Source organism: Nansenia antarctica (assembly GCF_963989245.1).
Source record: "Nansenia antarctica genome assembly, chromosome: 2".
NCBI lineage: Eukaryota > Metazoa > Chordata > Actinopteri > Argentiniformes > Microstomatidae > Nansenia > Nansenia antarctica.
In genome coordinates, this window is record NC_137675.1 from 59,146,073 (window position 1) to 59,163,572 (window position 17,500).

At 50.0% G+C, this 17,500-nt stretch overlaps 1 pseudogene across 1 annotated transcript in view; it reads right to left on the reverse strand.

Moving 5' to 3' along the window:
• Positions 1 to 17,168, reverse strand: part of LOC308150362 (structural maintenance of chromosomes protein 1B-like) — a 50,989-nt pseudogene extending 33,821 nt beyond the window's left edge. The window contains exons 1-3 of the transcript in view: positions 17,060 to 17,168; positions 16,375 to 16,563; positions 5,894 to 6,006 (exon numbers count right to left, since the gene is read on the reverse strand). The product of the transcript in view is annotated as a structural maintenance of chromosomes protein 1B-like (transcript). The remainder of the gene's footprint in view (positions 1 to 5,893; positions 6,007 to 16,374; positions 16,564 to 17,059) is intronic.
• Between the last annotated feature and the right edge of the window lie 332 nt (positions 17,169 to 17,500).

A 17,500-nucleotide genomic window follows, 5' to 3' on the forward strand; every position in this document is an offset into this window, starting at 1 on the left:
CTAGTTTCATTTCAGCACCTCCAAACTAAGTTTGTCCTTCCAGCGTCATCATATTTTGTCTATCTACAGCTGAGGTCCTCACTCAAGGCCTATGGAGTGCCTTGGCGCTCCCCACTTCCAACTCACCCCATGATAGCCTGGATTGAACATACCCCAACCTCTCGTGGCTGTGTATCCAGAATATATCGCAATCTAATGGACGCAATTAAAAAACCACTTGCGGTTGAGGCTTTATGGAGCCGAGAGCTTGGTGAATTGGATTTCCACCCAAACTGGGACACAATATGGTCTAATCTCAATTCAACCTCCAAAAACTTAGCTCATCAGTTAATTCATTTTAAAGTCATCCACAGGGCCTATGCTACATCATATAGAAGATACTTAATGAAACTACAACCCAACTACTACTGTCAATTCTGCCCTACCCCCACACCGGGTTCATTTCTCCATATGTTCTGGGAGTGTCCAGTCGTGGCCAATTTTTGGAACCATGTCAATTCTGTAATGTTTTTAAGATTGACTATGTTCCTAATCCATGTTTATGTTTGCTCAATGATGACTCTGATTTCGATTTAAGTATTACGCAAAAGAAAATGCTATTTGCTGGTTTCACCTCTGCAAAAAAAACTATTCTTCAACATTGGATGACACCTGATTTCAGTATGAACACTTTTTGGTTTTACTCTTTACAGAGGATTGTGAATCTTGAGTGCACAACGGCCAGATTGAACAAAGCAAGGCCCAGTACAGTTGATGCGTGGAAGGCTTATTCATTGAACTTGACTAACCTGACTGCTCTATGATTTGATTTTCCATTTACCCCAATCCGGATTGTGTTGTATTTCTATTATTTGGCTGTGACTTGTCTGCTACACTACCCCTTTTCTTTTTTGTTTTCTTTCTTTTTTCCCTCCCTTCCCTTCTTGTTCTGTATTGTCATTGTTATGTGTTGATAAAAGCAATAAAAAATCTTGATCACAAAAAAAAAAGATAAAAACTTGAGAGATAAAGATAAAATCTTTGCCTGAGAAAGCTGCACCTCTTGTAAACATAAAAACAACACGACCTCTGGAACTTGTTTGTATGGATTTCTTGTCATTGGAACCAGACAGAAGCGGAACTAAGGACATTCTTGTTATTACGGACCATTTCACAAAGTACGCACTCGCTATTCCCACACCCAATCAAAAGGCCAGGACAGTCGCAAAATGTCTATGGGACAACTTTCTCATTCACTATGGGATCCCTGAAAAGCTCCACAGTGATCAAGGACGTGACTTTGAGTCTAAAACAATAAAGGAACTCTGTGACATGGCTGGAATCCACAAAGTGAGGACCACTCCATATCATCCGAGAGGAAACCCAGTTGAACGATTCAACCGGACATTGTTGCATATGCTTGGAACTCTCACGGATCAAAACAAAACTCACTGGAAGGATTTTGTGAAACCTCTTGTACATGCATACAATTGCACTAAAAATGATGTCACCGGATTTTCACCTTACGAACTAATGTTCGGACGCCAACCACAACTCCCAGTCTACCTCTTGTTGAGAAACAACATACTTCTCATTCTCAGTATGTTCAGAATCTTAAGTCTCACTTTGGAGGATGGGGCTGAGCCTACTGTTCAGAGTCTATCTGACGTGTCTGAACTAGATGACAGCCCTGAGAGATCAAACTCACCTGATATTGCTGAAACTGCTGATCGTTCAAACTTAGCTGTTGAACCCGATTTAAATGTAACAGCCGTTGACGCTGCTGGAGACAGAGCCAAGTGTCTTACATCTTCTGACGACAGCGAGCTTGAACTCCCTAGACGTTCGAATAGAACCAGAAAACCTCCAGATCGACTAAACTATACAAAACCTGGACACTCTGTAATAGATACTATCCAGTCACTGTTTCAGGGGTTAGCCACTGCGTTTACATATGCGCTAGCTGACTCAGAAGTTCTAAATTGTGACACGCCACCGCCAACTATTAACACCCAACCAGCTCCATGTAACGGGACGTACCGTATTTTCCGCACTATAAGGCGCACTTAAAAGCCTTTAATTTAAAAAAAAAAACGACATTGCGCCTTATAATCCGGAGCGCCTTATATATGGATCAATTGGTTAATTGGTTGATCCATACTGGTTGTACACGGCGCTCAAGGCGCTCTGTCAAAATGTTTCAGTACGACTGGTAAACTACAAAGCCGCACCGCTTGCAGCATTACGGTAATCAGTAAATACCGGTACCACACCACTTGTGTGTGTATAAAGACCCCAAGTAAAGAAGACTAAACAGAGCTTCCGAGGGAACAAAGAGAGATGGCCACAGTTAGAGATGGCCACAGTTAGACACAGTTAGAGGACAAACTCCAACAGTGGGTTGTTGAACAGAGAGCAGCAAGTAGAAGCGTCTCTACAGTCACTATTCGAATGAAGGCAACAGCGCTAGCACGGGACATGAACATCGATGAATTTCGAGGCGGTCCTTCTTGGTGCTTTCAACTTGAAGTTTTAAAGTACCCACTCGATATAATAAACAACAGTTTAATGATCACTAAACACTTATCATTTGTGTATTGGATTCATTATTCTCGTTTGCCGGAGGCTACCGGTAAGGGAGGGTTGACTTGTAAACATACTTTCGTTTTAGCTCGTGTTCAAAAGCAAGAACTGTGTGTTCATCTAGTTATGTGTAGTTATGTGTTTTTAGCATGTTGATGTTCTCCCAGCATGTTGTGATGTTATTAAAATACAGTTTAGACCTTCGTAGCGATGTGTTTTGTTAGCAGCGTTCGTAGCTGTGGCTGCGTTCAGAGTCACTTTTCTCCCATTCAGTGTTTGAGGTGAACCAACATTCAAATACGCCTGTCGTGTTCAATCTTTCTCTGATTTGAATGTATGACACGTCATTTGAAAGCTTACAATCTGTAGTTTAAGCATGTGTAAAAAAAAAAAAATACGTTGCACATTTCACCAGGAGCTGTCACATATTGGTTGTTGGTTATAATTGTATAGCCTATTGGTTGTTTTCTGGTGTTGTTTTCCTGTTTTGCTCTGTTTGTAGTCTACTTGATGTATTTTTATCAGCTGTTAAATCACCACAGCGGTTAATCCACTAATAGAGATAATAGCAGATTGAAAATGCTTGTAGCTAACTACTCTATATCTCGTGGTCGCAGCTATTGCGAATTGCTATTCACGCGAGTCAGCTGTGAATCACAAAATGGATGACGAACGGCTGATACTTGAGGTGGAAAAATATATATTTTTGACAGTGGAGCAGGTAGAACGTTGACGGTGACAACGCTCAGGTGGAGCATGGACAACGGGAAGTTGACACAACACCGATGGAGAGGTGACGCAACGCAGTAGGTGGAGCTTGGGCGTAACGCAGCCCCAGTCAAACGTTTGACTGCAGTATCTTCTATTCTATGCGCCTTATAATCCGGTGCGCCCTGTATATGAAAACAGTTCTAAAATAGGCCATTCATTGAAAGTGCGCCTTATAATCCGGTGCGCCTTATAGTGCGGAAAATACGGTACATGAATTCAGGGGGGGAAAGTGTAACCCATGGTTAAAACTACAATACCCAGCAGCAACTGGTTACCTAATTCCACAGCACACCTATAACATCCGGGTCGCGAGTTGTCACTCCCTCTCTACCTGTGAGCTGGCTGGTGTGTTTGGCGTGGTGACTACGGCGGTGTTTGACTAATAGAACAGAGATTCAATGGTCAGGTTTTTCTACCTCTCTTCTACCTCTTTTCTACCTCATACCTGTGGACCAGGATGGATTGTTGGATTTATTGGATGGCGAGCTAACCCTGAACCGAATGGAATGGAACTAATAATGGAACTTCCGTAAAGGAACTTTTGTGTGGTAGGACGGAAACTAACCTTCCCACTTGAACAGGGATTATGGAAGTGTGAATCTAAATTGTGAATAACGTACAGACTAAATTGTGTAACTGTGTTAATTGTGAATTGTGACTACATTGAACATTGATCATTGTACATTGTATTTGTGTGACTAAATTGTATAACTGTAAAGGCCTATATTTGATCTATTTGATTTATATTTGATTTATATTTGATCTATATTTGATCCATTTGGTTTATATTTGATCTATATTTGGTTTGTTTATTTCTTATTTTCTAATTTCTCTTATATAAACATTCATATGAACTTTACCTCGTCTCCTCATAACTTTGGCACTCACACACACTGGGCTCCCTGAGACGACCTTTGTTCTTCTGTGATTTTTCCTAGCCTATCTGAATTATATTTATGAAGTAGCTTATTCCACTGGCTACATAAGGTATTGTGTCTCAGGGCTCTTTGGATCATTGAAATCAATCTCAGACACCTGTGATAATTAGTTTGCCAGGTGAGCCCAAACTACTTAAGGAGGACGTTCCACATTATTAAGCAGGCCGCAGGTTTCAAGCAATATGGGAAAGAAAAAGGATCTCTCTGCTGCCAAAAAGCGTCAAATAGTGCAATACCTTGGACAAGGTATGAAAACATTAGATATTTCACGAAAACGTAAGCGTGATCATCGTACTGTGAAGAGATTTGTGGCTGAATCAGAGCACAGACGGGTTTGTGCAGATAAAGGCATAAAGAGGAAGGTTTGCCAGACAAATTCATCTGATTAGGAGAGCAGCCGCTAAAATGCCATTAAAAAGCAGCAAACAGGTATTTGAAGCCACTGGTGCCTCTGGAGTCCCGCGAACCTCAAGGTGTAGGATCCTCCAGAGGTTTGCAGTTGTGCGTAAACCTACTATTCGGCCACCCCTAACCAATGCTCACAAGCAGAAACGGTTGCAGTGGGCTCAGAAATACATGAAGACTAATTTCCAAACAGTCTTGTTTACTGATGAGTGCCGTGCAACCCTGGATGGTCGAGATGGATGGAGTAGTGGATGGTTGGTGGATGGCCACCATGTCCCAACAAGGCTGCGACGTCAGCAAGGAGGTGGCAGAGTCATGTTTTGGGCCGGAATCACAGGGAGAGAGCTGGTAGGCCCTTTTAAGGTCCCTGAAGGTGTGAAAATGACCTCGGCAAAGTATGTAGAGTTTCTGACTGACCACTTTCTTCCGTGGTCAAAAAGAAGAACAAAAGAAGAACCGTGCCTTCCGTAGCAAAATCATCTTCATGCATGACAATGCACCATCTCATGCTTTAAAGAATACCTCTGTGTCATTGGCTGCTATAGGCATAAAAGGAGAGAAACTCATGGTGTGGCCCCCATCTTCCCCTGACCTCAACCCTATTGAGAACCTTTGGAGTATCCTCAAGCAAAATATCTATGAGGGTGGGAGGCAGTTCACATCAAAACAGCAGCTCTGGGAGGCTATTCTGACATCCTGCAAAGAAATTCAAGCAGAAACTCTCCAAAAACTCACAAGTTCAATGGATGCAAGAATTGTGAAGGTGATATCAAAGAAGGGGTCCTATGTTAACATGTAACTTGGCCTGTTAAGATGTTTTTGTTTGAAATAGCTTTTGATTTCAGTAAATATGACCTTGATATGATCAAATTACCATTTTTAGTTCTTTACAACGTATAAAATGTTTTGAAACTCTGTTGTGCATAATAATTTGGAACAGTGCATTTTGAGTTTTTTATTTTAAAAAAAATACTGTTATCATTGGGAGGTTTGTTCATTAACATTTGAATTATACTCTAACGGTTGATGACTTGAAAATTATACTGATTGTCATTTGCATCGACTATTTAGGAAAATCAGAGAAAAATATAATTTGCATAATAATTTGGAACGCAGTGTATGTCTCTCACCTGGAACACCTGGTCACTATGTCTCTCACCTGGAACACCTGGTCACTATGCCTCTCACCTGGAACACCTGGTCACTATGTCTCTCACCTGGAACACCAGGCAGTTCCTGGCCTTGGTCACGATGCCGATCTTCTCCAGCTCCTCTGTGTACTTGGCCAGGGAGACGTGTATGTCGTTGATACGGTACTCAGACGAGCTCCCTGGGAAACAGGAAAAAACTGTCATGTAGCCGATCACACCGTATGTGACACGTTCTAAAGCTTTGGTCCGCATATGGGCAACCAATCAAAACGCTCAGACTTTTCTTTTGAAACACAGAACTATGTTTCAACGTTGTTGAGAATCACAACACAAACTCGCTAGTCAAGCCAAAATATGCAACAATGCAATGGATTTGGTTAGTAATCCCCACTGCTACCTAGTTAACTAGAACACTACTGTACATTGTTACTTAGTTAACTACAACACTACTTTACATTGTTAGCAGGCTCACAAAACAAGCTGTGTTAGTTGACTAGCGATGTGTCGTTGATTTTCAACAATGCGGAAATGTATCCCCTTTTTTCGAAAAAGGCGGATCATTACATCGGATCCCGACATGAGGACCAAAGCATTAGAACCTGTCACAAATGCTATATTGTTACCTAGCTAACGGTATTCCGACTGACAGGTGTCATAACCTAGACGTTAATGTTGATATTCAGACACTTGTCCCAGAGCGTAACTATCATAGCTATGACACAAAAGGAAGGATGCTTTGGCAGCTGGTATGACAGAGAAGGGAGTACGGTCATCTTCTCACATGAAAGTCAGAATCGAGAGCCAGAGCAAGTGGATGAGATTGCAACATTGTTGCATAAATTATTTCTCTGATTTGCGTTCTCACAGCCCTTCATGTAAACTAAGTAACATGCGCAATCGAAGCAACAGACGTGGTAGTTGATTGGTCAGAAAAATGTAGAATTGCCCGTTGTCCCGTTCTTATCCAGATCAACACGCGTGCGCTGTTGTTTTCCTATGGACAGCCTCGGGCAGCGTTCTCACCAAAAGCGAGGAAGAGAAGCAAAGTGATGCATGCGTCGTTTGTAACCGGAGTAAAAGATGACACTGTAGAGCTGAATGTGATTAGTACTACTAACGCCTGAACCATGAAATCATTGCAGGAAAATTGCAACTTTTTTTGAATTCTTTCAATTTGAACTATATTGAACATTTAGAAACATAAAAAATAAAAAATAAAAATCTGGATTTTCATGAATGGGTTTACATAGGAACCAGGGCCTAAATAACTGCAGTACCACATTTGATACACTTTCTGACATGATTTTTTACTACAAAATACATCATGAAATATAAAGTAATTATGAGTTGCTTCAAACAAGTATGACAGTCATAAATGTCAAGTAGTAACTAGTTTAGTAGTTTAGTAACTACCGAACTAGTAAATACAAGTAGATGAATGAATGAATGGTCTTTATTGTCATTAATATAGTACAGGTACCATACAACGACATTTGGGAGGGGGGGCTCCCCTGGTGCTAGGAAAAAAATACTAAAAACAAGAAGGGAAAATAGCTGGTTTACATAAATAAGGGCTATATACACTATCCACTATACTATACAGCAGATCAACAACACTGCTCTCCCTGGGAAGCTGAAGCTGTGGTGCTTTCAGTTTGGACTGCTGCCCCGTCTCATGTGGCCAATTTCCATCTACGAGGTCACACTATCCCATGCCAACCGGCTGGAGAGACTGGTGAATGCACAAGTGAGGAAGTGGCTTGGACTGCCGAGAGGCCTTAGCAGCATAGGCCTGTATGGCAACGGAGCCCTCTCCCTACCAATCTCAAGCCTGGTGGAGGAGTACAAATGTGCCAAATCAAGGCTGGAAATGACTCTAACAGAATCCCGGGATCCATTCGTCAGAGGTGCTGCTCCAATCCTAGCAACGGGGAGGAAATGGAAGCCATCTGCAGCAGTTGCGGTGGCAAAGACCGCCCTCAGACACCGGGATATAGTGGGGCATGTCCAACATGGCAGAGGGGGCCTTGGCTTGGAAACAACAACACCCACATGGCAAAAGGCTACTCCAACCGAACGGCGGAAGATGGTGGTTGAGGAGGTGCGCCACCAGGAGGAAGCAGCCAGGTGCGCCAAGGCAGTCTCCCAAGCCCAGCAAGGCCGCTGGATGAAGTGGGAGAGCGTGGAGAGGAGGAAAATCACGTGGAACGAGCTGTGGAGCATGGAGTCTAATAGGCTAAGTTTCATCATCAGAGCCACATATGATGTCCTGCCCTCTCCTACCAACCTACATCTCTGGTATGGAGAGGACCCAGCCTGTCTCCAGTGTGCAGCCCCAGCAACCCTCAAACACATCTTGGTGGGTTGCAAGACCAGTCTAACTCAAGGAAGATACACCTGGCGCCACAACCAAGTGCTAAAGTGCTTGGCTGCCGAACTTGAGCACAAGAGGGTAACCACCAACGCCATGCCTCTAAATGCCCAGACTACCTTTCCACGGAAAACAACCTTCATCCGGGAAGGGGAGAAACAGCGGACCAAGCCATCACCTCCAGACTCAGGCCCACTGAACGCAGCCCGGGATTGGGAAATGCGGGTAGACCTCAGCCAGAGGCTCACCTTCCCACCCGAAATTGCAGCGACCAACCTGCGCCCAGACCTAGTCCTCTGGTCCAAGTCCTGCCGGCGTGTCTTCATCGTAGAACTGACGGTCCCATGGGAGGAGGCCATCGATGAGGCATTCGAACGGAAGAGGCTGCGGTATGCCAACTTAGCAGTCGAAGCAGAGGGGCGGGGCTGGAACGTGAAGGTGTGGCCAGTGGAGGTGGGCTGCAGAGGCTTTGTAGCCAGCTCCACCACAAGGCTCCTGAGGGCAGTAGGGATCAGAGGACAGGCCCAACGGAAGGCAATCAGAGAACTGTCCACTGCAGCAGAACGGAGCAGTCACTGGCTGTGGCTGAAACGTAGGGACCCAACATGGGCTCCCAAATGACCACGTGGTGCCACCGTGCGACACACACCCAGGCCTGATCAGCCTGTGGTGGGCCAACCTCGGCAGAGGGTGTCTTGTGATAACTGGCCGAAACACCCAATGAGGTCGGGGACCACAACTGAAGATGTGTCGTACTGGTGGCACCACGTGATCATTGCCAAATTCCACTCCACCCAAGAGGACATCTCCAACTCCACTCAATTGTTGTGCTGAATATTTAGGGATTTTAACAACCAGTCCTATTAAGAATCCTACTATACAAATAAAACACTGTGCTGTACTCTATGCTATGCTATAAATATCCTAACATTTCCTATCTCTGAACCTTATGTGCACGAGGGTTGTCATATTGCACATTCAGTATTAGTATTATTGCACATTCATTTAAAGTGTCGCAGTTTGCAGGTTTGAAATGTTCACAGTTGTTTTTCAGTATTGCACTTGATTACAATCTAGTAGCTGCCATCAAATTGTCTAGATTTTCCAGGGCCTAGAACCTAGGTCTTTGCTGTGTTCAGGGCCTGAATGGCCCTAGGGTAGAAGCTGAGCTTCAGTCTATTTGTCCTTGCGGACATGGTCCTGAACCGCCTGCCAGAGGGCAGCCGAACAAAGTGTTCGTTCCCAGGGTGGGATGGGTCTCTGGAGATCTTGGAGGCCTTCCTGAGGCAGCGTGTGTTGTACAGCTCTTCCAGAGAGGGGAGGGGGGCGCCGATGATCTTCTGGGCCGATCTCACGACTCTCTGTAGCGCTTTCCTCTCTGCGGCTGTGCAGCTGGAGAACCACACGCAGATGCAGTAGGTGAGGATGCTCTCCACTGTGCAGCGGTAGAAGGTCACAAGCAGCTCCTGTTTGAGGTGGTATTTCCTGAGGACTCTCAGGAAGTAGAGCCGCTGTTGTGCCTTCTTGATGATGGCTGCTGTGTTGGTCTTCCAGGACAGGTCATCCTGTATGTGCACCCCCAGGAATCGGAGGGTTGAGACTCTCTCCACGCTCCCTTCATCGACGAGCAGGGGCTGGACCTCAGATTTTTTCCTCCTGAAGTCCACGATGATTTCCTGGGTCTTTGACTGGTTCAGCAAGATGCTGGATATTAGTAAGAAATGTGATATTCTTACCTTAATCGTTGCTAAAATAGCAAAGAATGGGGATAGTGTTATGACACGGGAGCGAGGGGGCTCAAGGACACGACACCGGAGGCAGAATACAGTGTTAGCCCCGTAGGGTATTTATTTACAGTGCAGGCGGGTGGAAAAACAGATGATGAGTCCGGGGGTTTCAGCCTGGCGGGCTGGGGGTAGTGGCTGGCGTGGGCTGTAGAGGAACAGAGAAACAGCATAAGTCTCTACGGTAGGCCAGTACAAAAAGGTATGTGCGCATCCAAAAAAGCACAAGGGAATTTGTATATGGGAAAATACAAATCACAAAAATAGTAACAAGAGCAAAGTACACGACTGGTAATAGAGGATACTTGCCAGGCCATTCTTAGGGAAGAACTGACGATGAATGAAGGGAGTCCAGGGTAGATGTAGCCAGAGGGTTGATTGGGAGTGGAGACAGGTGTGTTGGTTTGGCTGTGGCTGGATAACCCTCCAATCACCGGGAATGAGCTTCACCTGCGGCGGAGAGCACGCTGTGCTCGAGTTGTGGGGGCGGGTGCTCGAGCTGTGGGGGCGGGGGAGGGCGTGTGTGACGGCCCAGCCGTAACAGGACCCCCCCCCGAGGGGGAGCCTCCTGGCGACCGGCCCGGAGCATCCGGGTGGGCCCGATAGAAGTCCCTGAGGAGGACTGGGGACATGATCTGGGACCGGGGAATCCAGCTCCGTTCCTCTGGGCCATATCCTTCCCAGTCCACCAGGTACTGGAAACCCCGGCCACAGCGACGAACCCTGAGGATCTTCGTTACCGCCCACTGGGGGTGGCCATCCACCAACTGAGGAGGGGGCGGTGCGGGGGCTGGTGGCATCAGGTCGCTGGCGACATGGGGCTTAACCCGGGAGACGTGGAACACCGGGTGTATCCGACGGAGGGAGTGAGGGAGGACCAGCCGGATGGCAGCGGGGTTGATGACCCGGTCGATGGCGTAGGGGCCGATGTATCTCGCCGCCAACCTCCGGGAGGGGACATTGAGGGGGAGATCCGCCGTGGAGAGCCAGACCCTCTGGCCCACCTGCTACCCAGGAGCTGGAGTGCGACGACGGTTGGCGCTTCGGGTAGTTCGGGCGGTGGCCCGAAGCAAGGCCGAGCGTACGGAGGTCCAGACCCGACGACAGCGAAGGAGGTGTGCCTGGACCGATGGTACCGACGCTTCGCCCTCCTGGGTAGAAAGCAGGGGTGGCTGGTACCCCAAGGAGCACTCGAAGGGGGACCGGCCGGTGGCTTCATTTACCATGGCGTTCAGAGAGTACTCCACCCAGGGTAGGTCCTTGCTCCAGGAGGATGGATGGAGGGAGGACATGCAGCGGAGTGCCGACTCCAGGCTCTGGTTGGCTCTCTCCGCCCGCCCATTGGTCTGGGGATGGTAGCCGGAGGAGAGGCTGGTCGTGGCCCCAATCCCAGAACAGAAGGCCTGCCACACCTTGGATGTGAACTGGGGGCCACGGTCGGAAACCACATCCTGGGGAAGCCCGTAAAGACGGAAGACGTGGGTGGTGAGTAGCTCCGCCGTCTCCGCCGAGGTCGGTAGCTTTGCCAGAGCTACCAACCGCACGGACTTGGAGAAGCGGTCCACGATGGTGAGGATGACCGTGTTGCCTAGAGACGGGGGAAGGCCGGTCACGAAGTCCATGGCGAGGTGGGACCACGGTCGACCGGGCACGGGTAGAGGCCGCAGCAGTCCTGAAGGCGGCCGGTGGGATGCCTTGCTGCGAGCGCAGGTAGGGCAGGCCGAGACGAACTCCCTGACGTTCGCGGCCATGGTGGACCACCAGAACCGCCGGCGCAGGAAGGACAGTGTGCGTAGGGCCCCAGGATGGCAGGCGAAGCGGCTGGCGTGGCCCCACTGCATCACCTTGGTCCTGACGGCGTCCGGGACGAAGAGACGGCCGGGGGACCCCGGTCGGGGATCTGGCTGGGTGCGCTGTGCAGCTCTGACCACCGCCTCGATCTCCAGGGTGACCACTCCAACGACCCGGGAGGATGGAACGATGGTGTCAGGAGTGGTGGGTTCCTCCTCTGCGGCATGGAGCCGAGAAAGGGAGTCAGCCTTGGCGTTCAGGGAGCCCGGACGGAACGTGAGGTGGAAGTTAAACCGCCCGAGGAACAGGGCCCAGCGTGCCTGACGGGAGTTCAACCGCCTGGCCGACTTGATGTAGGTTAGGTTCTTGTGGTCCGACCAGACGGTGAAGGGGTGCTCTGCGCCCTCCAGCCAGTGCCGCCACTCGTGGAACGCCTCCACCACCGCCAGCAGCTCGCGGTTCCCGATGTCGTAGTTGGCCTCGGCGGAGGTATAACGGCGGGAGTAGAAGGCGCAGGGGTGCACGGTCTGGTCCTCCGATCGTTGAGAGAGCACGCCACCGACGCCCGTGTCTGAGGCGTCCACTTCCACAATGAAGGGCCTAGAGGGGTCTGGGTTGATTAGGACCGGCGCCGAGGTGAAGAGCCTCTTCAGGTCACTGAAGGCAGCGCTGGCTGCTGGTGTCCACGTGAACTGGCGCAGGGGGGAGGTGAGGGCAGTGAGGGGGGCGGCTACCCGGCTGAAGTCCCGGATGAATCGCCGGTAGAAGTTGGCAAAGCCGAGGAATTACTGCAGCTGTTTCCGGGTGGTAGGTTGGCCCCACTCGACGACGGCCCGAGTCTTCTTGGGGTCAGGGCGAGTCAACCCACCCTCCACGATGAGCCCCAGGAATTCCACAGAGTGAGTGTGGAAAGAGCACTTCTCAGCCTTAATAAAAAGGCGATTCTCCAGTAGGCGCTGGAGGACTAGGCGGACATGTTGGACATGCTCCTCAGGGTTCCTGGAGAATACTAGGATGTCATCCAGGTAGAGGACGACAAAGATGTCCAGCATGTCCCTGAGGACGTCGTTCATGAGGGCCTGAAAGACGGAGGGGGCGTTAGTGAGACCAAAGGGCATGACGAGGTACTCATAGTGGCCACGGGGGGTCTTGAACGCCGTCTTCCACTCGTCACCCTCACGAATCCGGACCAGATGGTAGGCGTTCCGGAGGTCCAGCTTAGTGAAGATGGTGGCCCCAAGGAGGGGCTCAAAGTTGGAGCTCATGAGGGGGAGAGGATAGGTGTTCCGGACGGTGATGGCATTGAGCTCACGGTAGTCGATGCATGGCCTGAGGGTTCCATCCTTCTTCTTAACGAAGAAAAACCCCGCTGCCACCGGGGAGTGTGATGGACGGATGAGCCCCTCAGCCAGACAGTCGGAGATGTAGGTGTCCATGGCTGCCTTCTCCGGGGGGGCAAGGTTGTAGAGGCGACTGACCGGAAGTTTGTTGCCAGGGCGGAGCTCGACGGCACAGTCGTAGGGCCGGTGAGGGGGCAGGGTGCGAGCACGCTCTTTGCTGAAGGCCTCTCCGAGGTCGTGGTAGGCCTCTGGGATGGAGGAGAGGTCAGGGGGAGCCGGAGGCGGTCGCAGAGGCGATGAGGGGGTATGGGCGGCACGGAGGCACCGGGCGTAACAGGCGGTACTCCAGCTCAGGATACGTCCCTCACCATAGCTGACATGGGGAATGTGGAGCTCGAGCCACGGTCGTCCCAGGATGAGCGGGGACTGGGGGGTTTTGAGGATGTAGAACCGGATCTCCTCCACATGGTTCCCAGAGACGGTCAAGGAGAGGGGTGTAGAGCGGTGGGTGAGAGGCCCCAGGCTGTGTCCGTCTAGGGCTGAGACGGAGAGGGGGGTCTCGAGGGCAACGAGGGGAATGGCAGCTGAGCGGGCCAGCTGGGCGTCCATAAAGTTCTCGTCTGCTCCCGAGTCAATGATGGCCTCGACCGTGAGGTTCTGCCCCTGCCAGGAGAGGGTGACAGAGAACCTGGCTGGGCTGGTGGTAGGTGGGGATTGAGAGACACGGCTCACCCGGATTCCCCCTTCGGGTGAGCCTGCCCTTTTGATAGGGACGGGCAGGTGTCACGGAGGTGTCCCTTCTCTCCACAGTAGAGGCACAGGCCCTGGGCCCTTCTCCTCTCCTTCTCCGCCGTGGTGAGGCGGGCTCGACCAAGCTGCATCGGCTCCTCGCCAGTGCATGGGGTGTAGGTCGACTCCCGTGCGGAGGAGGGGTTGGCTGTGACGATAGGGTCCTGGGGGCGTGGCGAGCTGGTCTGGTAGCGCCCTCTCTCTCTCCGACGCTCCCGGGAGCGCTCGTCAACGTCGATGGCTAGGGCCACTAGTTCGTCCAGGGTGGCGGATCTGTCCCGGACGAGCTCGTCCTTGATGACCTCACTCAGCCCCTGGCGGAAAGCAGATCGCAGTGCCCTGTCATTCCATCCGCTTCCGGCTGCCAGGGTGCGAAACTCGGTAGAGTAGGCCGCCGCGGTCCGGTTCCCCTGGTGGAGTGACATCAGTCGCGCCCCGACCTCCTGTCCTGCAGTGGGGTGGTCGAAAACCCTCTTGAACTCCGTGAGGAAGGTAGCGTAGTCACCGAACAGGTCAGGGCGGGCGCAGAGGGTGGCCTGGACCCAATTCAGGGCGTCGCCGGTGGTGAGGTTGGTGATGAACGCCACCCGGGCTGCCGGCGACCAGAACTGGCTGGGCTGATGCGAGAACACCAACTCACACTGGAGGATGAAGCCTCGGAACTGGGCGAAGGCTCCGTCGAAGGGGCGGGGGCTGGCTAGGTGGGGCTCCCGTGGCTGTCCAGTAGGTGGTGCCGGTAGCTGGGCAGGGTCAGGGAGAGCAGGGGGGGGGGCAAAGGCTGCGAGCGCGGCCACCTGTGCCGTAAGCGCTTGGGTCGTAGTGATGAGGTGCTGCATCTGGGTGGCGCGGTGCTCCTGGTTAGCCTCCTGGGTTGTAATGCGAGTGTTCAGGGCCTGGCACGCTGTAGCGGCCGCCTGGAGGAGGTGAGTGTGTTCAGCGAGGATCTGGATAGCCGTCGGACCGGATCCAGGGGTGGGAGATGGTGCCCGGTCCTTCGTGTCGTCTGAGCCCAATTGCATGGTCAGTTCTTCTGTTATGACACGGGAGCGAGGGGGCTCAAGGACACGACACCGGAGGCAGAATACAGTGTTAGCCCCGTAGGGTATTTATTTACAGTGCAGGCGGGTGGAAAAACAGATGATGAGTCCGGGGGTTTCAGCCTGGCGGGCTGGGGGTAGTGGCTGGCGTGGGCTGTAGAGGAACAGAGAAACAGCATAAGTCTCTACGGTAGGCCAGTACAAAAAGGTATGTGCGCATCCAAAAAAGCACAAGGGAATTTGTATATGGGAAAATACAAATCACAAAAATAGTAACAAGAGCAAAGTACACGACTGGTAATAGAGGATACTTGCCAGGCCATTCTTAGGGAAGAACTGACGATGAATGAAGGGAGTCCAGGGTAGATGTAGCCAGAGGGTTGATTGGGAGTGGAGACAGGTGTGTTGGTTTGGCTGTGGCTGGATAACCCTCCAATCACCGGGAACGAGCTTCACCTGCGGCGGAGAGCACGCTGTGCTCGAGTTGTGGGGGCGGGTGCTCGAGCTGTGGGGGCGGGGGAGGGCGTGTGTGACGGCCCAGCCGTAACAGATAGAAAACGTTCTGGGCTTGTTTACCATTTTCACTTGCACTAAAGCGCTCTTTATCCTGGAAACCATGTTGTACGCAATTAGATAGACCTATTCTGCCATCCGGTGGATGTTTTCGCTGTACTGCGTTCAACTGTTCAGTGTTCACCCATTTTGAGGTCCGAAAAACTCGTCCCAAAAATGTATCACGTATACGTATAGGGTATAGGGTTAAACGTAGTATATAGACATGATACCATAACGCATACCACCATTTTACTATACCAACGAATTATTACAGGGTTTCCACACCTTCTGAAACATCACATTCAAGCACCTTTCAAGGACTTTCAAGACTCAATTCCCTCAAATTCAAGGACCCAACACGGCATAGTTTGAGACAGATCTAAATGAGAATTGATATAATAGGAACTATCCGCTCACAGACAACAATTAAAAAGAGAGGTTTGAATGTGTGAACACTAGATGGTCTCTTGCCTTCTCTACTACAGCACAGCTAAACAATAATATATTGTGAAATATGTGTAAAGTTACTGTGTTAAGTTAAGCCATATCTACTATAATTACGTACTTTTTTGGGGGGGAGAGAGAGAGAGAGAGAGAGAGAGAGAGAGAGAGAGAGAGAGAGAGAGAGAGAGAGAGAGAGGGGGGAATTCAAGCACTTTCAATGACCCATGTCTATTTTCAAAAACTTTGAAGACCTTGATTTCTTTTTCTCAAATTCACAAACTTTCAAGGATTTCAAGGACCCGTGGGAACCCTGACACACCACACACACACACACACACACACACACACACACACACACACACCACACACACACACCACACACACACACACACACACACACACACACACACACACACACACACACACACACACTCACCTGAGATGCTCCTGGTGAAGGCTCGCTCCTCCCCGTCGTCGAGGCAGTAGCGCATCGTGACGCTGGCGGTGTTGGAGACGGGCCGGCCGGTGTTTGCGCCGTGGATCAGGTCCCGCGTGTGCTTCACGCGCAGCGCGGCCGCGCGCTCCCCCATGGCGAAGCTCAGGGCGTCCATGACGTTAGACTTACCTGAGGAGAGATGACGGGGCAGCATTTCATGGCTGCGTTCGTAAATTCGCTCTGGAATCTGGAATCAGCACTCATGGATTGCCTCTTATCCAATCAAATGACTTGGTCCCTTTATGACGTTGAGCCCAGTTGTGCGCTCCTGCGCTCTCAGAGCTAATTTACGAACGCACGCAGCCCATATAACACACAACCTCCTCACTCTTTCTCTCACACACACAAACACAAACACAAACACACACACACACACACACACAGACACACACACAACCTCCTTACTCTTTCTCTCACACACACAAACACAGACACACACACAACCTCCTCACTCTTTCTCTCACACACACAAACACAGACACACACACAACCTCCTCACTCTTTCTCTCACACACACAAAACACACACACACACACACACACACACACACACACAGCTAGACCCCCAGTGCAGTGCTAGCTATGAGTTAGCTAGCTAGCCTAAACTCTTCCTAAGTTAAACTTACCAGAGCCATTGGGCCCGATAATGGAATTAAACCTCTTGAAAGGACCGATGACTTGCTTCCCTCGCCAAGACTTAAAGTTTTCGACATCTAACTGCTTCAGATAAGCCATTTTTAACTGCTTCAGATAAGCCGTGCGTTTGAAATGTACAAGAACAGAAGAAAGAGAGAGGTTTCTCAGAGCTCTGCGTGTTTAGGCGGGAAAGCACCGACGTCCACGGTTGCCAGGTGGGATCGACAATTTCCAGCCTAACCACAGTCTAAAAACCGCTAAATCAAAACCTATATGGTCAGAAAACCGCTATTGACTATTGGGCAGGTGTCCATCTCCTGCCCCTAAACTGTATGTCTGTTGCCAATTATGTTTGTAAAATAAAATTTAAAAAAACCTGAATTCCTGAATTGTATGTAGCTACTAGGGTGTGTTTTAACTTCATACATTTT